This window comes from Labeo rohita, chromosome 12 (assembly GCF_022985175.1).
Source record: "Labeo rohita strain BAU-BD-2019 chromosome 12, IGBB_LRoh.1.0, whole genome shotgun sequence".
NCBI lineage: Eukaryota > Metazoa > Chordata > Actinopteri > Cypriniformes > Cyprinidae > Labeo > Labeo rohita.
Window position 1 is genome coordinate 14,620,326 of NC_066880.1, and position 25,248 is coordinate 14,645,573.

The 25,248-nt window shown below is 37.6% G+C and overlaps 1 long non-coding RNA gene across 5 annotated transcripts in view; it reads right to left on the bottom strand.

Moving 5' to 3' along the window:
* LOC127174155 (uncharacterized) overlaps nt 1–20,716 on the bottom strand; it is a 42,356-nt gene extending 21,640 nt beyond the window's left edge. For all 5 annotated transcript variants that reach the window (XR_007828849.1, XR_007828845.1, XR_007828848.1 and 2 more), the window contains exons 1-2: nt 20,592–20,716; nt 20,068–20,239 (exon numbers count right to left, since the gene is read on the bottom strand). This is a non-coding gene — a long non-coding RNA (uncharacterized LOC127174155). The remainder of the gene's footprint in view (nt 1–20,067; nt 20,240–20,591) is intronic.
* Nucleotides 20,717–25,248: the final 4,532 nt, after the last annotated feature.

A 25,248-nucleotide genomic window follows, 5' to 3' on the forward strand; every position in this document is an offset into this window, starting at 1 on the left:
GAAGACCAGCCCCACTCTGGCTCAGGCTTATCTTCAGCAACTAAGCACCTGTGACAAACAAACCAACTGGTCTGTGCCTTTCCTGTTTTGTTGTCAGAAATGTGTGCCTGGTGCAAGTTTCAGTGCCTCCATGCACAAGGCAAGGAAGTCCCACCCTCCTCCTCCTCTTCCTCAAGTGCTGGAGTCTAAAAAGTACTAAGTGAACACTTCCTTCCTTGAGCAAACAGTCCTATACTCATAACCCCATGTGTTCTGCCTCTGCGGTAGCCGTATTGTCTTAAGCGTTATCTGAGAGCAACCGGGGGAAGGCCAACACAATATAGTTCAGTGAGTCATAAGAAAAGTTAGAGCACATCACATCCATAAACACGAATTCAGAGGGGTGTGGTGGCCTAAGAGTTTACTGGCCTGATAAGGCTATCGCCCTGCTTGATTTAGTTTCCTCCAAGATGGGCTGGATTCCAATGGAGCTATAGTGATGCTATAGTGACTGAGACAAACTCCACCATATGGACTCAAGGGGACGGGAAGTCTCTACAGTGGATGGATTCACTGGCATAATAGAATCAGGGACACAGAAATAAACCACAGAGCATGATGAATCTGCCGTGTCACGCAGTGCCCACAGTGCAAAACAATGAATTCAAAGAGCACTTAAAGAGCAACGCACTCAGTAGGGGTCTAAACTAAAGGAAATGAGAGGCCCATCTGGGATTTGAATCAGAATACTACAGCACAGAACAATGGCACAACCTGTTCACTCAACAGAATTCATGTGGTGATGTTTGCTTGCTATAGAAGCCTGTTTCCACCTCAAAAAAATAAAAAAAAACAATCACAATTGTGTCTTTATATCTTACAACGTTGACTTTAATTCTCAAAATTGAGACTGTTTCCTGTAGAAGCAACTTTGTATGTGACATTGAGATAAATCTTCAAATATGCCTCCTTCTCACAAATACAATTTTTTTGGGGTAAAATGTAAATGTATTAACTGTGACTTCCTATCTCAAAATTGAGACTATTTCTTACAGTTGTGACCCAATATGTTACAATGTGATGTCTCATGACTGAAACTTTCTTTCACGCAATTAAGTGAGAATTTATTTTGCACATCTAAACTATACATCTCACGATTGTGACTTTATATCTCAAAACCAAGACTATTTCTCACTACTGCAACTTTATGTGGTATCACTGTAATTATTTTCTGTAAATAAAGACTTATTTTTTGTGAATGCAAATTTATTTTGCACAAGTGAGACTTTATGTTCACAATTGTGACTTTATATCTCAAAACTGAGACTATTTCTTACAGTTGCGATCCAATATGTGACAATGTGTTAACTCACAACTAAACTTTTCCATCACGAAATTAAGACTGCTTTTTGTAAGTGCAAATTTATTTCACACATCTGAGAGTTTATATCTCACAGTTGTAACTTTCTATCTCTAAACCAAGACTATTTCTGAAGGTAAGTTAAACTAATGAAGTTTATGTATATATATATATATATCAATTTAAATATATTTTTACACAATTGAGACTTTATATCTCAAAACTGAGACTATTTATCATAGCCGTGACTTTCTAGGAAACAGTGTGATGCCTCACAACTGTAACTTGTAAATTAAGACTTTACTTTTCAGAAATGCAAATTTATTTTGCACAACTGAGACTTTATATCTCACTATTGTGACTATATCTCAAAACTCAGAATATTTATTGTTGCTGTGACTTTATAGGCAACAGTGTGATGTCTCACAACTGCAACTTGTAAATTAAGACTTTACTTTTCAGAAATGGCAATTTATTTCACATAATTTAGACTTCATATCTCACAATTGTGAATTTATATCTCAAAACTCAGACTATTTATCATTGCTGTGACTTTATAGGCAACAATGTGATTTCTCACAACTGCAACTTGTAAATTAAGACTATTTTTTTATAAATGCAAATTTATTTCGCACAGTTGTGACTTTATATCTTACAATTGTGGCTATGTCTCAAAACAGAGACTATTGTAGCTGTGACTTTATAGGCAACAGTGTGATGTCTCACAACTGCACTTTGTAAATTAAGACTACTTTTCATTAATGCAAATTTATTTCACACAATTAAGACTTTATATCTCAAAACTGAGACTATTTATCGTAGCTGTGACTTTACTAGGCAACAGTGTGATGCCTCACAACTGTAAATTGTAAATTAAGATTTTACTTTTCGGAAATGCCAATTTATTTCACATAATTGAGACTTTATATCTCACAATTGTGAATTTAGACTATTTATCATTGCTGTGACTTTATAGGCAACAATGTGATTTCTCACAACTGCAACTTGTAAATTAAGACTATTTTTTTATAAATGCAAATTTATTTCGCACAATTAAGACTTTATATTTCAAAACTGAGACTGTTTATTGTAGCTGTGATTTTATAGGCAACAATGTGATGTCTCACAACTGCAGCTTCTAAATTAAGACTATTTTTCTAAATTAAGACTATTCATCTTAAATGCAGATTTATTTCGCACAATTGAGACTTTACATCTCACAATTGTAAATTCATTCATTTCATTTGAAATTTCTCATCATTTCGACTTGCAGCTACAACTTTCTCAAAAAGGATTTTGTTTTTTTGCAATTTTGTGACTTCATATCTCACAATAGTGACTCAACGAGACTTTATTTACTATTTAACTTAAATATATATATATATATATATATATATATATATATATTTTTAATGCTATTTCTTACTGTCTGATTTATTTTTTCATATCTCTTTTCTTAGGTAGAAATTGACTTCCATTGCAGATGCAAAGTGATTTAGTGCCTTAATACATTCTTACTGTTAGATAAAGCTTGATTTACTGCTCTCATTCGATAGGTGTTGGCCTGATACTTATTTTCACTACGTCCATTTAAATTTACTTATCTTAAATGAAGCACTCCAGCCCCTTGTCCAAGTTTTATGATGTTGACTCATACAGAAGTAAGCCACCTTTCTGATCCCCCCGCTACCTTGGCTGTTAAATAGGTCAAGCACCCACACACACATTAACATACAGTTTTCTATGTTCCAGTCTACAGTGACGTCAGTATGAAGCGTACACGAAACTGACCTTGAGCGCAAGGCTGATGAGAGAGAATAGCCTTTCTGTTTCTCCTGACTGGAAATGGGATGTTCACATGTAATCATTACCTCCCTCCTTCTGTGCTATAAAGAAAGATGCCTGGACATCTACTTTGCAAACAAACACAAAAAATCCAGATTTGTGTTCAATAACAGGAACTTTACTTTCTTGCTTTGAGCAGGCCTTAAAGGGATAGTTCACCCAAAAATGAAAATTGTGTCATTAATTACTTACCTTCAAGTCGTTCCAAACCTGTAAGACCTTCGGAATACAAATTAAGAAATACAACACCTTTCTGACCCTCTATAGACAGTAATGCAACTGACACATTCAAGGCCCAGAAAGGTAGTAAGGACATCATTAAAATAGTGTCATCAGATGTGACATCAGTGATTACTTTTTGTGTGCAAAGAAAACAAAAATAGCAATTTTATTCAACAATTTCTTCTCTTTTGTGTCATCTCCGCCACACGCCGTGGTACTCTTGTAAACGTGCAAGAGACTGGAAGAAAAGAAATACGTTTGTATATTTTTTAGTAGTCAGGCAATGAGGTACAGTAGGTCACTAGGATTTGAAACTGAGCTAAAGTTAAAGGCAGCCTTGGCTGAACTCAGACATGACTAATTATTATTTTGCCATGTAACTGACGAGGTGAAAATACCTGCTTGACAGTCACATACCAACCACAGTCGTGAGCGATGGACACATTTTGAATTTCATAAAACGTTTTGTCCGCATGTACACTCAGCCATCTGTCAGCGGGTAAGTCACACACAAAAAATGTGACTGAAAGAGTAGACATACTCTCTCTCAACTCTTGAACAATAAGACACAGTCACCATGCGAAGGCCACAGTGCAGGCCGCAGCCTTTTGCAACACTTTGGTGGTAAAAACCATCAGAGAGAGCCAAAGACACTGAGTCTGGACCGCTCCACAGATGTTTATTTGAATCCACATTCAGACTTCATTCAGATACTTCTTCCATCTTTTCTGTGTTTCATGTTTACACAACTCTGAGGCTGTTTGGATGTTCTTCTGGACTTGTGCTGCATGTGCGCTTCATTTTTCGAATACTCCAGGGACTGGAAAGAAACCTAACACCACACAGTCATCGTGCTGTGACTTGGCTCTCACAAATCAACAGACAGGCATGAGACGGCTAGAGGACGACTGAGCTCAGAGCGAATATCAGTGCATATAAACAATTTCCTGTCTGACTCACAATCTGGGACTTTGCTCCTCGAGGAAAGCAGGACGAACCACTTTTACAGCACTTTGACTTGATTGCATATAAAAGCTAAAGTCAAACAGATAAGACTCTCCTATAAAAATCACACCCTATGATTAATTTATAGATTCTGATTTAGGAAAAGTTTTATTTTTTGCCCTCCTTTTGTGTCACCTGATGGACTTTAGGTTCCTTGCCACTGTTGCCTTTGGATGCTAGTTGTGGTTTAAAAGATACTAATATTAATGTTAAGTAATATCACTGACACCATTAGATGAAAACAAAACTTGAACTGATTTGAGCTGAATAATCACCCTATTGTCTAGCTGCTTTATAGCTGAATCAAATGTATTTATAATTGACCAATTTTGCGACAACGACAGTAACTGAACCAAACTGAATCAATATTAAATCAACATTTGAAGTTTGCCTTTTCTAACTGATCAACTATTTAAGCTTCTTCTTCTTCTGAGTCAAAATGTAAACAACACTATTTCCTCCTATAGCTTTAAAGCTACAACCACCAAACTTGGGTCAGACCTTCAGACCGGTCTGACTTGGTCTGTTATATCTTTTCTAACTGATCCGACTTATGGTTTTCGTAAACCAGACTATCAAATCCACCAAAAATCCCATAGACTTTCATTGAGGGGGTGAAAACTTTTGTACAATGAGACTTATGGTGTTTTTAAGCTGTCTATTGCTCTAGCAAAGCTTAACAGCCATTTCGACTGGTCACCCAAGCTGGTTTTAAAATGGGTTTTAGCCGGTCATGCTAGTTTTAGCTGGTTTAGACCTGCTAAAAGATCATCCAAGCTTAAAAATGCTACTTTCAGCTTAAACCAGATAAGACTACCAGCCTAGGCTGGTTTTAGCTGTTTATTTATTTATTGCTAAATCAGCTGGTTTAGCCTTTTTTTTAAAAAACTCATCAGTCAACAGGTTTTAGCTGGTTGTTAACCTTTTTGTTTTTATAAATCAACTGGTTTTAAGTGGGTTTTTTGCAGAAATTAGCTGGTTCTGTTTTTTTCTTTCCTTTTTTTTTAGTAAATCAGCTAAATCAGCTGGGTTTAGCTGTTTTTAGCTGGATTTTTTCATTCATGTTAGCAACATGTTAGATCACATTTAAAACATGCTAGCAACATGTTAACAATATGTTAATCCTTCTAGAAACATCCAAGCAACATTCTAACAATGTGACAATCAAGTTGACAACATGTTAACAACATGCTAATCATGCTAAAACATGCTGGCAACATGCTAATAATGCTAGAAACATGCTAGCACAATGCTAACAACATGCTAATTATGCTAGAAACATGCTAACATCATGTTAAATCATGCTAGCAACATGTTATCCACATCTATGTTTCATAGGTGCGTTTTCATTGCCCTTCAAGATGCTCAAATTGAAATTGCGAATTGAAAAAATGCCTAATTGCGATTCGCAATAGGTGTTTTTTTTTTTTAGGCAATTCGAAAAAGGAATATTTCGCAAAACTGCAATGGAAACGGCTTTTTTGAATTTGCAGGTCACAATGGCGCATGTAAAAAGTCATATGATCGTTCTTCAGTGTACTATAAACTCCAAGAAAAACTTCATAGCCGCTCTCAAGTATAAGGGGCTTTCCCTGATATTAATGCTTAGACTATGTACGCTGCACGCATCTGTGGCGCGTAACGGCTCCGACACGGTCACCGGAGCCGATGTTATGTTTATACCGGCAGCGTCGCACACGTTTCTGAAGCGTCTCTCTGCGCTGCTTCTGTAAAGATACACACATACGCCTCTTTTGATTAAATAAAGCCAAAATCCGTCCAAATCCCACCCAAATCCGTTCCATGACTTATCGCGAGAGGAACAAATTACGTTTTAGTCGCACAACATCGGTTAATGGAAACGCTGTCATTTCGCAATACTTTTTTTATCGACATTTATAAAACATCGCCAAAGTTTTGCGCAAATCTGTAATGAAAACGCGCCTACTGGCTATCTAATCTTTCAAACTTTAAGCTTTTACAAGTGCTTCAAACTTTCAGGTTAGATGTCAGCCTCAGATGTCACACCTACACTGTAAAAAATAAAAAACACAATTTGTTGAGTCAGCTTAAAACAATTTGTTACCCTGCTGCCTTAAAATTTTAAGTTCAGTCAACTCAAATATGTTTAAAAAAACTTAGATATTTGTGTTTGCTAAACTTAACAGATGGGTAAGTAACCCAGCTGCCTTAAATTTTAAGTTGAATCAACTCAAATATCTAAGTTGTCACTTAGTATAATTTAACATTTCAAGCTGAATAAACTTTTTTTTGCTGGTTTTAGCTGGTTTATGCTGGTCCATAGCTGGTCATGTACTGGTCCAGGACCAGCTCAAACCAACTAAGGACCAGCAAAGAGCTAGCATAAACCAGCAAAGGGCCAGCTATCACCTGCATCCCAGCATCAAAACCTACCTAACCAGCATATGCTGTTTTTTTTTTTTTCAACAGGGAAAGGTTTTGATGCATATGAAATACCACTTTCACTAAATAATATGCTAGGCATATAGTAAAACCCCTTCCAGCCTGTATTGGTCAATCAGGAAGCTCACCTGATCTGCAAGTAGGACATGTACACACACCTCAGCCCTGAAGGAGAAAATGACATATGAGTGTGTCTATCTAATCCATAGTTATCTAAGCTAAAGCTAAACATCATACCTTTGTTCACCTTGAATAATTCTGAATTCAGCTAGTGTTGCTGATGAGGAGTCTTGTTGTGAACTGGATGGATCTCAAACCACACGTCTGATGTAATGATAAAGAAATGAAAACACACTGAAGTGTTTATAGGATAAACCGCTAGTCTTTACACCTCGAAAAAAGAAAAGAACTTGAAAGAACTGACACTACATAAGCTGGTCGCATGTGGAAGTCTATACAATCATTTTCATGACCCACGGCTGGATTTTTATTATAATGTCTAATTTTATCTTTCCTTTTCCTTATTGTCACGTGTAGTCGAAGTACAGATGATGAAAACCAAAACAAGGTTAATAAAGAACTCCAAAATACTCAAAAGGCGTAACAGTGTGCGTCAAACACAATCAATACCAGACAAACAAAGAGTGTGCAAACAGGAACTTAAGTACAAACCAAATGAATGAAATAATGATTAACACCTGAGCTGATTTGATGAGTTACCATGAAAACTAAAGAGTGGCGGGAAAACAGAACAAAGGAGAACATGCAATTAAAGACAACCAATCAGAAGTCCATGAAAACAAAACTAATAGTCCATAATGAAAAAAAACATAGACAGTTATGAAGGTCACTAACTTTTTACAAGCACTTAATCTTTTACTTACATCATTTTCTAATGACTAATATGTAGATGTCATTGTTTTGCTTATGACAAGACAAAGAAGTTGGTCTTCCCCATCAGTGTGTCTGCTGTTGTACATTGTTATAAAATTAAATTACAATGAAGGACACTCAGTCCATTCCGAAGGTACACAATTATGTAAAACACTGCATAAAAAGTATACTTTTTTCCTTTACACAAAGCCTTCCAACCAAAACAGTGAGAAGTACCAATTAGAATGTCAACAGTACATTTGGAATGTACCTCATTTTCTCCGGAAATTATGTTTACTAAGCAAATTTGATTTTTATATTGTAGCCACACTGCATTTACAGTCTTGTCAGCATTCTAGGTTGTGTCTTTCTGCTCTATTTCTTCACTTGTTTTTACAGGCCCGTGTCATAATATCTCTCTCACCTGATAAGCGCTGTGAGGCTAGACTGACAAGCTTTTGCTTTACCGTCATTGCAGGGCCATAAAATGGCGAAACATCTGTGCGTAAGTGCAGTTTTTACTGGATGAAGATTAGCGTGAATTACCATCAGGCTCTGTCTTAGCTGTGACATTTAGGTGCTTTTAAAAGACATACGTTGCAACACAGAGTATTGGTTTTTCAGGTATGCCTGGTAGTTTAACCCATGTAACCTTATACCCCTCTGTAAACCCATGATTAATGGTTGACCACGAGATAATGGAATTGTAAACCTTTGCAGGTCAACAGCTCAATTGTGGCTGTAATTCTGTGAACATGGGCACGTCCTCAGACTGTACGGATTTCCACATGCTATCTGTCTTACATATGTTTGAAAATTATTGACAGATTATTACCTAAGAAATCAGACATGATGTGAGGATGCCACAGCAATTCAAACAATTCTTGGCTTGCTGCTTTTCTTTAGAATATAATGGAAAAATACCAAGGTAACATCTGTTCTAAAAGCTTTCTCTTCAGGTTCTTTAATTCCACCAGCATTGTTACAACAGAGTTTATACAACACGTAACTCTATTTGGCATCAGAGTTCAGTTCGTTTGATTGATGTACAGATTGTTTCTCAGACTTGGGTGCGTGCCAGCGAACCACACCTGAGTCGGTTTGAGAAGCCTGTCTGGAGTACGGTTCATAAACTCTGAAACGGTAATGCAATCTGGCCTAACAGAAGTGGACGACTATTGGTGTAACTATGTAATTTGCATCTCAGTAGATTTATTAAAGTCTAATTCATTTGTTATTGCTGTTTGTCTCCAAATAAATTACATGCAGAGCAGTTTACATTCTTCACATCTCTTCTGAGGCCAGGGTGGAATCGGACTTGGGTTCAGACCAAGCAACCTGGACCAAGAGTAGAAACAGTCTAAAAGAAGGTACACTAAGGGTAACATAGTTTGAGCAACTATATTGAGCAAAAACCACAGGTTTGATTATAAACATCATACAGTGATGCTTGCTACTGTAATCTCAGGTAAGGAACAACATTACACTGCTTAATAATGGATTTGCAAGGTCACTGCTATTTGAAGTTATCCTAACAGGAGTAGAAGGGGAGTTTTTTAAGCATATTTCATAAATGAATTGTATTCTGAAGCACAGTATAAAAATTAAATAAGATATTTGAAAAAAAAAAAAAAGAAAAGTGACTGAAACTCTGCAAAAGGAGGTTGTCTAGATGAAGCCCAAAGGGATGACCCTTTCAGCCCTTACAGGTTTACAATGACACTAGTTCATTCAAGTCCCCCAAAAAGACAAATGCATGTGAAGACAGGATGGCTGCGGAGTCTCTCAATGAGGAAACGGTTCAACACTGCAGCTGGAATTGCTGTAGTTCCTTGAAGCTAACAACATCGAATTAATGAAATGTCCAGGCCAGAGTCCTGGTCTAAACCTGACTGAAAATCCTTGCCGACAAAGGTATTGTTCAGAAACCCACTACAGTTACCAAACTATGGAAGAGAGTGAAAGAAGCGTGGACCAAGATCACACCAGCACAGTCTGAGAAACTAGTGATGTCCTGCGGCCGAAAAATCAAGTATTTATAGAATGTAGATAGATTCACAAGTTTCTTAAGGGTGACTTGTGTTTGGGGAGTCGTTTCATAACCTTGCATGCCCTCAGCTTGTTTACATTTCTTGTTCTACTTTTATATCTAAGGCCCTGTGTGTCTGTCCACACTTGTTCTGACATGCCATCTCTCTGTACCTGTGGCTCATCATTAGGATTAAATAAGAGGTCAACCACAGACCATCTCCAAATGACCATACACATGATCACTGTATGGAAAACATGATGGCACAGAAGCCTAGACACCGTGCTGACGAGGCATGAAAGAACCATCCACTAGATCAAACGTTTTCAAACCGGTCCTACGAGCACCCCCAACATGGCACATTTTCTGTGTCTCCCTCATCTATCACACCTGATTCAACTCATCATCTAATTAGTAGAGACAGCAAGACCTGAAATGGGTGTGTCAAATATAAGAGACCTACAAAATGTGCAGTGTTGGGGGTGCTCGCAGGAGCAGTTTGAAAACCACTGTACTAGATAACCACCAGTCGAGAAGCTGACATGAACCACAGATCTGCGTGCTCCCCTGTGATCAGAACTGGCCTGGCCTGCAAACTAAGCATCATCACTGATGAATTGAGAGGAAGTGTAAACCCCCTTGAGAATCTGTGTGGCAGTTTGATGAAAATATTTGCGTTTCATGACCCTTGGGGCAGAATGGCAGAGGCCTCCTTCAGTTCCAAATTGATGTAGTGGAACAGTACCGTTCCCCTCCAAGAGGTGCCTTACCATCTGGACTCCTGCAAGAAGCTGCCATTACTCACCTCTCCTGCGTAATTTCAGGGGCTGTGGAATTACTGTGGTGTACCACTTCAGGCCACCTGCTCGAGGGGCTTTTTACCAGAATGCCACCACCTCATTTCTCACACAACTGATACATATCCATGAAGAAATTTACGCACAAGAGAACTGAAAGTTTTTCCTCAAGTATGGCCCTATGGAATTTTTAAAAAGTTGAGATAGACTACTACTAATGACTCAGGTATTGCCAATTCCTTCAGAAGGAAGTAGTAATTATTAGCGCTGCCCTACTAGGCTATTGCCTACATAGCCTAGTAAGCGCTCAAGCGCACGCATAAAACTTGCCACAGCACACCGGCAGATGTAATCATTATAAATGTGGTGGGGAAAAACAGCTTTCTTTGTTTTTGGCTTATAAGATGAAGTTGGCAACACTGACTTGTCATCTCCGCAGTAGTGGATGCGCCTGTATGCATGTTTCATACAAATTACATAATCTCAGAATATTTGTTTTCCCTTTGGTTTATTGAAAGCAGACATTTCACTCTCTATAGATATATTTTTCATGTCTGTAAGTAAGATTTTCTGAGTTTCTGAGTTTCGCACTCAAGTTCACAGAGACCAAGAAGCCAGAAAGCTGTTTGCTTTCATTATTTTACAAAAGTGCAATGTTTTGTTGTTATTGTGAGTGCACACAAATAAATGTAATGAAAGATGCATTACTCTTATCTGTATGACAAAAAAAAAAAATGACGGAGTATTTTAAGAGCAAGTGATCGCACCGGCACCTCCTTCTGTCATGCAGTAAGCGCGCAACTATTCAGCTACCACACTCCGCAGTCACTTCAATAGCACATTTTTTAGGTTAACATTAGATTCAGCGGCCATGTAAAGTTCCTACTACTTTCATGTTTTAAATAATAAGCCATGTTTAAGGTCGATGAATGATAGGTGAGCATTTGGATGTCCTGCCTGATGCTCTCTAATATTGACTGAAGTCATTGTAAGCATTTGAGGTATACTGTATGGAACGTTTTAGATAGTAATGACTCAAGTGTTACTACTTTTCCCCTTGGAATTACTATTTGGAATAACTATTTGGATCAGTATTCTAAAGGAAAGATCATGGTAGCCCACTAGTAATGACTATCCAATTACTATCTAGGACCTTACAAAAACCTCAGAAGTTTATAATGACTTCAGTCATAGTGGGTTACCATTGTCTTCACTTTAGAATACTGATCCAAATAATTAGAATTCCTTTAGAAGGACACAGACACACTTGGGTCATTATTATCAAATACTTCACAAAACCCTCAAAAGCTTACAATTATTTCAGTCATTACTACAGTCATTGTGTTATTCACTTTAGAATACCGATCTAAACAATTAGTAGTAGGATTTCGTAATACTTGAGTCATTACTAGTGACCTTCACTTTAGAATTAGTTATATAATTTGCATTATTCACATTAATTATGAACTTGTATATAGTTCATAGTAGTCCTCTGGGAGGTATGAAAAATAGCAGTTACTGATTACCTAATATTTAACACATTCGACTAAGCACTTTTACTTACTAGTGTCTTGTTAAATAATAGTATAGTTACCAGAGTGTTAATATTGTGTTACTCAGTTGTTCCTGTGTAGTTATTAATTAATGACCAAACAGTATTGTATGGCGAAAATTGTGGTGGTGCTGTTTTCCACAGGTTTCAAACAAACAGACTGCAGTTCAGTTTGATGCCACTAGTGGTGCAAAAAGCACACTTAATTTTTAAATTACACTACTTGATTTTGTCCCTTTTCCCTTTCTAGTGTTTAATCTGTCATGCCAACATGGTTTCTGTGTGTGAAAAGTAGGGGAAAGGTCAGCTGGGATCTGTGTTCTCATCCCTCTATCTGGATTACACTGTCAACACTTGACATGTGCCATACACACAGACTTGAGAACCTCTCAAAAGCCTGTGGGACAAGAGGATTGAGTGGACTAGTCTTGTCAGTTTCAATGTAATGTTAATTTATAGCACAGTACAAATAAATAAATGTATATTATCGCAGCACACAAGGACGTAACCACATATTGAAGATCAGGCAGACCAAATGTAATAATTCAAGAATAAACCACAGAAAAAGCCATATTGGTTAACCACTATTCTGAGTATTGGAGGGGAATGTGTCCCTCTCAATGTCTATGGCGCTTACGGCCCTGTCAGCATACTAAGCTAGAGTTAAAATCCCATGTTGTGTTCGGCTCTGGGGATTTTCAAGGGTAACTCTTTTAGAAAAGTGTCTGGTCCTCCTGCGCTCTTGTGATAGAATGAGTAAAGAACAGTGTACTGTATGGGGCTTTTCTCCTGGGGGTGGAGGAGAGGAGGGGGGGCACACTTTCAAAGAGTCCAATACAGACATCTGCAATCTGTCGCTTCAAGCAAACTTACCCCCTCGACCTTCTTTTCAAGCAGGAACCACTGCCAATGAGGAGGAAGAAAACCCAATCATGAATTCCCAGCGCTTGGCAGCCACCACATTCAGCATCTCCCTGTGTCTTTTGTGCTTGCTCTCAAAAAGGTTTCTTTTTTCTTCCTTCTTTCAAGCTTAAAGGCCTTCCCTCTCTTTTCTGTCCATCTGAGCGAAGGCCTAGAGGAGTCATGGGTGCGGTAATGAACTGCATGACAAAACTGTCATTAACATTTCCAGTGAATGCGCTCCCTGACGGAATTAAGATCTCAGGTCGCGGATCTCCACGTCCATTCTCCCTGGCTGGCATATAGTGGGCTGCAGAAGCTATAATGTGCAAGGGTTTTTTGGAAACGGAATGTAGAAACAGCCATAGCAGCTCATTCATTATCATAAACAGAAATCTTATAGGGAACCCTGGGTATTAGGACTTTAATGGCTTAATACAACATAAATGATGTCTCTTTTCAGAAGAGTTATGTGATTTGGACCACTGTTATGATGCATTTATGACTGAAAGCTTTATGGTGTTTGCCCATCAAAAGTGAATTTAATTATTTGTGCGAGTAGATTGCATAAACACTAAAAATGCTTGGTTATTTTTTAAACCCAAATGCTGGGTTCAGCCTGTTGGTGTCAGGGTTATGGTTAGTTTTTGTCCTTGTGTTCGTTGGGTTTTCAGTTGGCTTATTCCCCTGTGACCTAGTTTTCCTTTGTTTCCTGATTGTTATTCTGTTCACCTGTGTATATTAATTAACTTGTAGTTCCTTTGATTGCTCGCCTTCTTCGTCCGGTCTCAGTCGTGTGTACTCCTTATCTGCCCTGTTTTTCAGTTATTATTAAAATCATATTGATTAAAACTTAATTCTCCAATTGTCATCTGCCTGCCTGCCTGCTTCATAACTGTGACAGCTGGGTCATTTTATTGGGTTGTTTTTTTAAATATTTTTACCCAGGTGCTAGTTTTTTTTTTTTTTTAACTCAAATGCTGGGTTCAGCTTGTTGGGTCATTTCTGGGCTATTTTTTATATTTTTTACCCAGGTGCTGGGTAGTTTTTCTGTAAGTAAGTTGCTGGGTCATTTTTAATGTTTATGGTTATTTTTTTTCTACCCAACCGCTGGGTTAAGCCTGTCTCTGACGAAACAACCCTGCTGCTGAGTTACAGTTAGAGCTTTTTGAGTCCTCAGCACGAAAGACCAGTTCTCAGCACTGCCGATTTTCACTTTTTCAGTGAAATAAAGGTTTGTATACATTTTATTTCATTTATAACGTCTTTACTGTGCTGTAAATTTTATTATTTTACGCAACGCAACATAAGGACGAGATGTCAGTCAGCAGTGTTCACCTCACATGATGGAAACACCTTTTGCCTTGCATAAAATGAATAGATTTTATTCGTTATAGTACTGAGTTTAATTTGATTTGATGTTAAAATACGTCTTCTATTGTCAGTACTGTTTGTTTTTAGGCAGGTTTTGGAGTCAGTCACGGCATCTTTCAGCTATGAGTGAACACGAGGCTGTGGTCTGAAGTTAGCAGTTACCCGGGCGAACAGCAGCCCTTCACCGGCTCAGATTTCAGCGACACACCGGCATGAGAATTAGCGCTACTTCGGTTGAATACACTAAAATTAAAATGCTACTTTTAAATGGTACTTTGTCTAAAATGCTTGTTTAACTAGTTTAAATGTAATATTGTAAACTATGCTGTATTTACCCAAATAAATTCAGTTTGTCTTGTATTTTGTCCATGTGTTCTTGCTTAATACTAAATGTTCATCTTTTGATTATTGCTGTTGCCTCTAGTAATTCAGTTTTTTCAGTCCATTTTAAGCCAGCAATATAATCATTTTTAAACAACAGTTGACTTAAATAAAATAACCCAGCATGTTAAGTAAAAACATTTAACGCCAACCAGCTGAGTCAAAATAACCCAGTACGTGTTCTGTCCAATATCTACCCTGCGATGGGTTGCCAAATAACCCAAGTTGGGTTGTTTTTAATCCAGTATTTTTTTAGAGTGTACAAAGTCAATACTAAGATGCGAATAGACGCAAATTCACACAGTGATGCGAAAGACGCGAATTAGGCGACGTGGTTGCCGCAAATGTGCGATAGTGTGAAGTTTTAATTTTTTAAACATACATGTGCTGAAATGCATAGAAGAACTTAATTCATGTCCAAGTTCAAGTTAGATCCAAACAAGCTTAACTAAAAAAAACAACAACAACTGTAAAGTACCATCATTCTTTGTAAACACTGCACACAAACTCTGTCAACCACTCATTTGATTAAAATCTCCATTCACTCTACGGCTCAAATGGTAGCGGGCACACCAGTGGTCCACAATGCCAATGTGCACCAGGCCTTGGCAATGAAGCCTCATGGGATTGTCCTTGAATGTCCCACAGGCTGTCATGGAGACAGACATGCGGGTATTTACAGCCTGCTTTCTCTTGCCTCCTGTCCCATCTCCTGCTGTCCAGTCTGGGGGTGGGGGTGGACGGTCAAGGCTTTTGTGGTCTGCATTCTGGGTTTATTTTCCCCTCATTGCTGCTGTCTGTGTTGTGAATCTCATTTGGTGGTTTATGGAGATCAACCAGGCAGGAGGTGTACGGGTTTGTTGGGCTCTTTACAAGGCCCATCTGGACAGGTCTCCAGCCCAATAAAGCATCAAAAGCAGCCTGATATAAATCCACCACGAGGTCTCCTAGTCTGCAGCAGGTGTGTTGCTAACATGCCATTGCTATGTCCAAGTGAACATGAAAGTACATCAATAGACACTCAACTCATCTCAAAATTGGAGCATGCAATCAAACTGGCAAGATGAAATTACTTTTCATCTGTCACAATCATGTTAAGCATGATGCATGGCTAAAACTAGAGTCAAATGCAAGTTTAAACACACCAGAGTGCCAAAATAAGCCAACATGCATGAACAGGCATATGAAGTATCCTAAATCTCTGAAGTGATTTTGTTTTTTCAAGGTGGTGTTAAGAAGTCACAATAATAAAGATGCAAAACTTTATAGTAAAACAGGTTCACCCAAGATCATGTTTCAACGTGCAATCTGTTTGAACCTGAACGCTCCATCAACGTCATATATGGGATGCTATAAGGATCATCTGTTTGGAAGTGAAGAACAGATGTCAGTTAACTGACACATTCATTTGAGGTGCGAAGAACATGTGTCATGTTGAGCAATATGAAGCATATAAAACATTTACTATATGAATGCAGCATATACTAGATGGCAATAAATCTGGCTAGGTTCAGTAGTGTGTAATCTGCCATCCTGAAGTTTTATAGACTTGTGTTTCATTATTGTCTTTCATTTACAATCCAGTAAGGATATTAAAAAGATTGTAAGACCTAAGATGTATTTCAAAGCAACATATGGATCACTATGGTAAAAATTTGCATCTCCAGAGTGCAGTCTATCAGTGTAGACCTAGAGAATGTTCACTGTCTGAACATGATGAAAGAAAGACTCCCAGAGGCAAACTCTAAACTTAGTAAAACTCGACCAAGAAGAACACCGGAGTTTACGAGAGAGCTGGAGGAAACTTCACTGAGGAAAAAAGAACAAAGTGGGTCATCAATTGTATTCACACCATCTCCACCACCATGGTGATCAATTACCACCATAGGTTTTGACAGCACCTCTACGTGATGTTCCTGCAACAAACAATCACAGGATTCTGAAGATCGAAGAGCTTGATCTTCTGAGCTGCCTTGCAACAGCTGAGATTGGCTGGAATTGGAATGACATGCAGTATGTAGAAAGAGATCTACAACTGATCCTAAAGCAACAGGCATGCCCACACCTGTTTTTAACAGTCACACCACTTCAACCAGCTGAGACTTGCCCCCCACAAACAGACACAAATAAAAATCTCACAGTGTTGACATGAGATATTGTAAGTTGTGTGATGGTGAAAGAAAAAACAATTGTGTAATTGCCTCTTGACTGCGAACAGTAACACACAAACCGGTTAAACAGGACAGACACTTGTATCATCAATTAGCAGGAAGATATTATGCATGTATGTGTGTGTTTGTCTATGACAGGTGCTCTTAATGTGAAGTCCACATTCATGGTGCGAAGTCTGCATACATTGTATGGGTCAAAATGATTGATCATTAAGATACTAAGTAAAGATTATGTTCCATGAAGATATTTTGTACATTTCCTACTGTAAATATATCAAAACTTATTTTTTGATTAATAATATGCATTGCTAAGAACTTCATTTGGACAACTTTATAGGTGTTTTTCTCAATATTTTGATTTTTTGCACCCTCAGATTCCAGATTTTCAAATAGTTGTATCTTGACCAAATATTGTCCTATCCTAACAAACCATACACCAATGAAAAGCGCTTATTTAATCAGCTGTCAGATGATGTATAAATCTCAATTTTAAAAAAAATTGACCCTTATGACTGGTTTTGTGGTCCAGGGTCACAACTGTGTTTCATGCATTTTCATGCATTTGCACAGACAGTGGAAAAATTCATTTTTAACATTGAAAACTAAAACATGCATACTATATGGATTAACAATTTGACATTATAGCAGTTTCATTCTGTCCTGTGTGATTTCTGGAGCCATGTTCAACTCATTTTGATTAAAAAATATCTATATAACAGTATTATATAACAGTAACCAGTGTTGGGGAGTAATTAGTTACATGTGACGCATTATGTAATTTAATTACAAAATAAATGTAACTGTAATCAGTTACAGTTACTAAGAAAAAAATGTGTTGTTAAATTACAGTTATTTATGAAAATGTTATTTATTACAAAGCAGGTTACATCTGAAATTCTTCATACACACCCACATACAGATTTAATTGATTTCTTTCAAAAATTGCACTGGCTGCTTTAAAATATGAAACACCAATCTTTCAGGAGTTTAGTAGACAGAATAGGACACATGCTTATTCGACAGCTGTCTTATTTCCTATTTGGGTTTATGTATATATATGCTTTATTTTTTAAGATTAACTTTTTTTTTCGAAAGCATTGTTAGATGCCAGGGTTTCCCATCATTGTGATGCAAATATTTGATTTCAAAAAACAGTATCATAGCTATTAAACTATTTCTTGTTATGGATTTAAATCAGTGTTTAACCTTAGAATGATCTCAAAATAAAAACAGGTGCCAAGTCTGATTTTGTGGTGGCTGTGCTTTAAAATATTATAATCCTAAGTAATGAAGGATTTTGAAAGTCTTTGAAAGACAATAATCAATGTTGAGTACTACTGTAAGGTTAACCCTGCCTAGTTTAAATGTTTAAAAATGACTAACAATTGAAAACATTACAAATTTAGGAAAGTAATCAAATGTAATCAATTACATTACTTTAATAAAGTACTTGAAATAGTTACACTACTTATTACATTTTTAATAGGGTAACTTATTATCTGTAACCTATTGCATTTACAAAGTAGCCTTCCTAACACTGATTGTAACTAAAACTGTCACTTTACATTTAATTCTATTATATTTATAAGTGACCAGGGACTAAATGTAATTATACATATATACAGACATATTTTTATACATACAGACATATTTTTACATTTCTGATGCCGCCTCTGTCCATAATGTACATTTCAGCATAAATGTTATATACAAATACCCACTGATTTTCATTGTATAGACAAAAAACGTTCTACAAAACATCATCTTTTACATTACACAGCAGGAAAAAAAAAATAAAATAAGGTCCCACTTTATATTAGGTGGCCTTAACTACTATGTACTTACATTTAAATTAATCATTTGATACAATGCACTTACTGATACATGCATGTTTTTTACATTGTACTTATATTACAAAAAAATACCTGCCTGTAATTACATCTGTAATTAATTTCTGTAATTATATTTATAGTTACACTGTTGACCATCCCTTATATATTAACCCACCCTTCAGACTACCCATACCACCAAACCTGTCAACCTAAATTAAAACAAGTGTTTTGCAATACAATATGATATATATACATATGTATATATATATATATATATATATATATAATTTTTTTTTTTGGGTCAACCCTCCCTTTAACATTGACCAGCAGTTCTAGATGTCACACAATAGGTGTGTGTGATCATACATGCACAACAACTCTGAATACAGGGATGTGTCTTCCCATTCTCCTAGTTAATAAAGACAGCTGCTCATTATGTCACTCCAAAGGTTTACTAATGCATGTGACAAGTGCAAGATATAAACCACTAAGGCTTAGCAGCTATTACCATTATTACTTCTGCGAGAATGATGACTATGGTACCTGAATGGAAGAAAAAAAGAATGAAACCAATTCTCCCTCTTCTTCTCTCTCTCATGTGCACACAAGCTCTTACAATATTTCTCTGAAAAGGCTTTGCGGTGATTAAAACCCCTTTTTCCGCTGGGTCCCCCAAGTTGAAGATAAAGGTGCATTTTGGGAACAATGATCTAGTGGAATGTAGCCCCAAACCCCTGCATGCTCCACTCTCTGCTCTAATAGAGAAAAGAGCTCCCAAAGACGCTTTTGATGTCCAGTCTTATGCAGACAAACAGCTGCACGGCTCTTATGAAAGCCTTTTGCTTTCGCTAAAAGACACTGGAACACTGGCGGAAAAGATGAATACGGGTCTGAATTGCTTCTTAAATAAAGAGGAAAAAGAAATCGGCGCTAGCATGCAAACCTAGTTGCCCAGAACATGGATAAAGCATACGGGCATAAAGAGTGTGAGAAATCAATTTGCTTTCTAAGGAGCTCTTTGTAAACAGGAACATTGTGCTCATTTTTGCCACGCTGGTGGCGGCATAGACCTTTCTTTTGTAAATCGAACAGCTTTAGTATACAATAGCCGGAGGGCGAAAAAAACAGCATGAATTCAATCCATTGATTTAGGTTTAGGCCTAATGTGTTGATGCAGCAGAATAAAACCATGTTTAGGTGTCACAGGAGCTCTGTGTTTAGTTTTCCTTCCCCCTCGCTCCTACCGCTTCGCTGTCGGCCCCTCCTATGACCTCCTATTCCTCTGCGTCCCTTGAGTCGGTTACATAACTTATTTCCACTGACCTGCCCTCTTCTTTTCCTGTGCGCGCACACACACACAGGCAGCGCTCTGACATATTTCTTCTGGATAATTCAGCTGGAGATTAGAGAGGCTCTGGGTCAAACCCTCCCCTGCCTGGATTGCATATGTGGGTCTTTTCAGAGGTCTGGACTTCATCTTTTTCTCCTTGGTGTCCTGCACACACAGAAAACCTCCTTACGTCTGCCTCTGTTTTAAAGCCTGTCAGTTTTATGCATTACAGTGTGAAGAATGAACTCTTAAAAAACAAAGACAAAGGTCGGTGAAAAAAGAACAAACAGAACAAGATAGAAAGCTTTATATATTCGACGGTTTGACATTGATGGGGGCCGTAACCTTTTTTTTTTTGGATGATGAAAAGGGAAATCCAGATGGGTAACCTCTGAGCACCTTTAGATTATTTATTGTGACTGGTTTAGCATCGTCTACACACATTCTTTCTCAAAGTCATTTTCAGTATGCGTCTAACTACTAAGATTAAGATTTGTTATTATGATTGATACCTTACCCTTAGTTTGTACGATATTTCTGGAGCTCACACTCTAGCTTTTCTGTGCTTCATCCCCCTATGGTGTTCTCTGATGTCCACTGAAGGATCTCTAGAGGGGAGAATGCGTCATGGGCCGGTTATTAAATCCCATTTTGAAATAATATTTATGAGAGGAGGCGTTTATATGGCCTACGACATCAGAGGCAGAGGAGGGAGTTGGGTCAGGGGAGAGGAGATCTTCCTGAGATGGAATACATCTGGAGAGAATATTATCCAGCTCTTGCCTTTTGCCACATCCATATATGTAAAAATACAGCTGTGCTTCTGTATTTCTCCGACGTTCATCTAATTCATTCTGATTCTCTGCTTTTTGATTAGCGCCAGTTATGTACACATTTTCTAATTTGATTCTGATTCACAAGCTCTTGATTTGATTCTAATTTCAATTCAGTTTGATTCAATTCATTTACATATGAATCAACATTATAACTGAGGATGGCTCCATATAATATTAATATTTTAAAACACTGGAAATAATGATAACTATATAGCAATTTGGTAACCACTCTGACATATTCAGTGAATGATTCGTCAGATTGATCAGAATAAAGGCCAGATCAAAAGAATCATATTTGTATTGCATGCAATCTTCAAGGACAGCTCAATAAAAAAACATGTTTTTCATCATTTTCCAGTACAGGCATTCAATTCAAACAGCAAACTTGGGTAAAATATGACTTCTTTGCCATGAGAGATAGCAATCAAATGGAAAAGTCAATATTTTTACCCAGTATTTTCATGTTTATATACATTCAGCAATATTGAAAATCTAATCATGCAAAAGTATCTGTCAAAGATACTGTTGAAATATTTCACCATAGGAAAACCAACAGCAGAATCATTCTTCACTGCAGCTGTCCATATGTCCTTCATCACTATGGCTCGGACCAAAAATAACTCTCGATTTACAAAAGCTGCAAGTCAGAGAGAGATCACCACAGATGGTACAAGTTAGCACGGTTTACAATATTCTATTACCCCCACACAACTTCTCTCCAAACAAGTCGGATTGATTTTTCATGGAGAAGATTATGAGTAACTCACTCAGCATGTGTTTTATTTATAAACCCATGGGAGCCATCTTATGGAAACTATTTTCCAACGTGGGCTTTGCCAGTTCTGTGGCGCAGGGCCTGGGCATAAAAGAGAAATTCCCTTTTTATGCTGATCTGTCATCAGGTTTGTTGTGTCTGCTGTAATAATTAAGGTCTGGATCTGGATTCGTAAAAATTATAAAATTCATATGAGATTTCTGACGTCTCAAATGTTTCTAGCAATGGGATTAGGAGAAACATCTGAGATAAATTTCAGCAGTATATCTGAGAAAAACTTGGTTTTTAAAGGGGACCTATTATGCAAAAATCACTTTTATAAGGTGTTTGAATACAGTTGTGTGACCACAGTGTGTGAAAACAACCAGCCTATTATGGTAAAAATCCACCTAATGTTTTTTTTATAATCCCAATAAATCATAAACAGACTCTCTGAACACACGGTTCCAGATTTCTCCCTACGTACACGTCATCATAGGAAGAAATCCTGTCCGATCTCTGGCATATTAGCATAGACAGCCCTGAGTAAGAAGCAGCAGTCTGCCATTACTGTTTTCTTGCTGTAGCTGCTGAAGATATACAAAGAGAAATTACAAGTGTCGTGTTTTGGGATGCACCAATGAGCACAGGAGTCTCCATAGACCTTCTCCATATGAGCCGCTATATGAAGACACTGTGGTTAAATTTCATTTCCGAAGGAAAAAACAGTAAAGTCCCCTATATGTTTAGGGATCAATACCAATGCTTTGTATACAAATGTGAGCTCCAGCCAAAATAAGTATTGTTTGTTTTTCAAAAAGTCTTTCTGAAAGAGCTTCTTGACACTCTGTAAGGCCAATGTTGCTAAAGCTACCACTGTCTCTGCCTGTTTTCACTGATGCTGCCTTCACATGCTACCAGAATGATCTTAAATATGAATGTGGCAATTAAAAATTGCATGTAAAAGCAACGTGAAGTCAACCGCTTGAATTTGTCGAGCTCATAATCACAACTTATAATGGGACTTTTTGTTTGTGATAGCACGCGAAAGCACCATGAGACCAGCTATGTTGGTATTTTTATCAAACCTCGCACCCCATCTGTGTAATTCATAAACGCAGTACACAGTACAGATTCAGAATCAGCTGACTGACTTTTGCTGGCTCTTGAAGCTCCGCCTTCTTCTGAAAAGGGGGCGGGAGCACCAGCTCATTGGTATTTAAAGGGACAAACACAAAAATTCTGGCAGTTTGATGGTTTATCACGGTTCTTCCCAGACTGTGCCTTTATATAAATTAGAATACATGAAACCAGAACAGAAACACCGCATTTTAATCACAATCCAAACAAACATGCTACATATAGCATGATCAGTTTTTCATGTAAATTAGATTGTATAATTTCCAAATTTAAAGCAAAAACAGAATGGTCTGATTTTAGCTTTGTGCTACATAAAACATCTGAATGAATAAAGTACAGCAGACGGGCTGAATAAGAACACAAATTCACTCTCTGACAGCAGGTGGCGCTTATAGAACAGCAGCAATATGGTGTTTCCTTTGTTACCACTGTAAACAAAGCAGGGCTGCACATTTAAATATTTTTAAACATTAATATGTGTTATATCGAGATGAGATTAAAAGAAAATACCATCTAAACTTTTCTGATGACAGTCAGTTCCTAGAGATATTTATATAAATCCTCTGCTGTTAAAACCATGGAATAAATGTGTGGAAGCTGATAAATCATATAAAGTTAATTGGTGATAAAGATATATATGAGCAGTATTAATTAAGAATTTAGCCTAATAATTTACCTACCTAATCGGAAATGTCAAGAACAAACGCGAATGTTGTCAAGATTCTTGCCATGGAAATCCTGGTTTAGTTTGGCCAACCACAAACGCCTTTTGTTCCTTTTGCACTCTTCTCCTTAATTTGTTATAACTTTTGGCAGCCTATAGTAGCCTACTCCAAATGTTTTTCCCGGTCCGAAAGATTAGTACAGCCCAAAACATGACAATAATTGACCATTTTCAACAGCATTCCGTGGCATTGTTTACATTCAGTGTCGCCAATTTGGCCAACGGATGATGTGTCGTGAAAACATTATATTTTGCGCATCGTGAATAGTGAGCTTGATCTGCCTCATCTTTAGTGTCTCTGGTTTCTGTTTTTGTCCATTTACAGTTGGTTTATTAGCCCAGTTAAAAAATTTATTGTGTTATTAATAGTTGTAAAAGTTTTCCAACCCTTAGTCAGAAGTGTATGCAGTTAACATGAATCTCCTATCAATTCCGTGTAATGTTCAGTTTACTGTTTGAATCATTAAATTGCCCAGCACTAACCATGGTCCATGAAAAAGCTACCTCAGAGTGATAACAACAACAACTTCCAAACAGTTCACACACCACACCCACTCAGTGGCTACAATAGCTGTTTTCTTGGATATACGTCAGACTTGAGCACAGACACTATCTTCCTATTGGCCTATCTGTGTCAGGTTGAACGATTAGCTCAACCCTTTTTGTTATTCAAACAAAAGATGGGTGAGTGGGGTTACCCAGTGCTGGTTTACCCATGAGAATGAAAATCAGGTGTGACAGGGTGTGGAAACACAGCTAAGTCAGAGATTTACTGCAACTTACAATTAAGCTTTCTGCTCATCCTGCCACTTCATGACAAATGACTCATAATTACCTGCTGAATCCTGCTGATTATGGTACAAATTCACCACCCTTTCAGTACAAAAGACTAGGCTTCAAAATTCAATAGTCTACTTCCTATAAAGAGGTTAAGGAAAACATTACCCTGATCAGGTCAAAGTTCACATCATCATGATCATGCTATTTTGCAAGTGTAACAAACTGAAAACAAAGACTTGAATGGAACCGTTATGACTAAATGCCAATGACTCCAGCCATGTGGATGAGTAACTTGATTACAAACATAGCAATCCAGTGCAAGAGGGGAAATCCAACATTTTGAATATGGTTTGGGCTGACAGAGCATCTGTAAATAGAGTTCCCATCCGGCCACAAACTGTGTATCCCTGCCAAGCGTACATTCGAGAGTGACACGCAGGTTGCTAGTTTATGGCTGCGCAAGCCTGCGGTCCCAACAGAGGCTCATAAAACACGTTAAAGATGGAGTGACAGGGTAAAACCTAATGTCTGTCTAGACCCTGTACCTAGCCTGACCTTTATTTAACTCACCGCAGTTATCATCTGATCTGGACCAAGACCACACTGCCCAACAGAAATACAATCCTGACAATCAGTTTTATTGGGAACATATACCAACCATGCAAATGACTGTTTTCTGCACTCAAAGAATGTGATGTTAGTCAAAAATGACAGTAAATTAACATAGGCCTCAACAATAAGGATTTTTGCAGTAATTCTGATACTTGACCTGACAACATTTTCACTGGCCCAAACACAAAATAATTTGGGTCATTTATTTTGGGGGCCAGTTCTCAATATTACACTCTGAAAAATGCTGGGTTAAAAACAACCCCGAGCTGGTAAAATATGGACAACCCCAGCAATTGGGTTGTTTTGACCCACCGGTTGGGTTAAATGT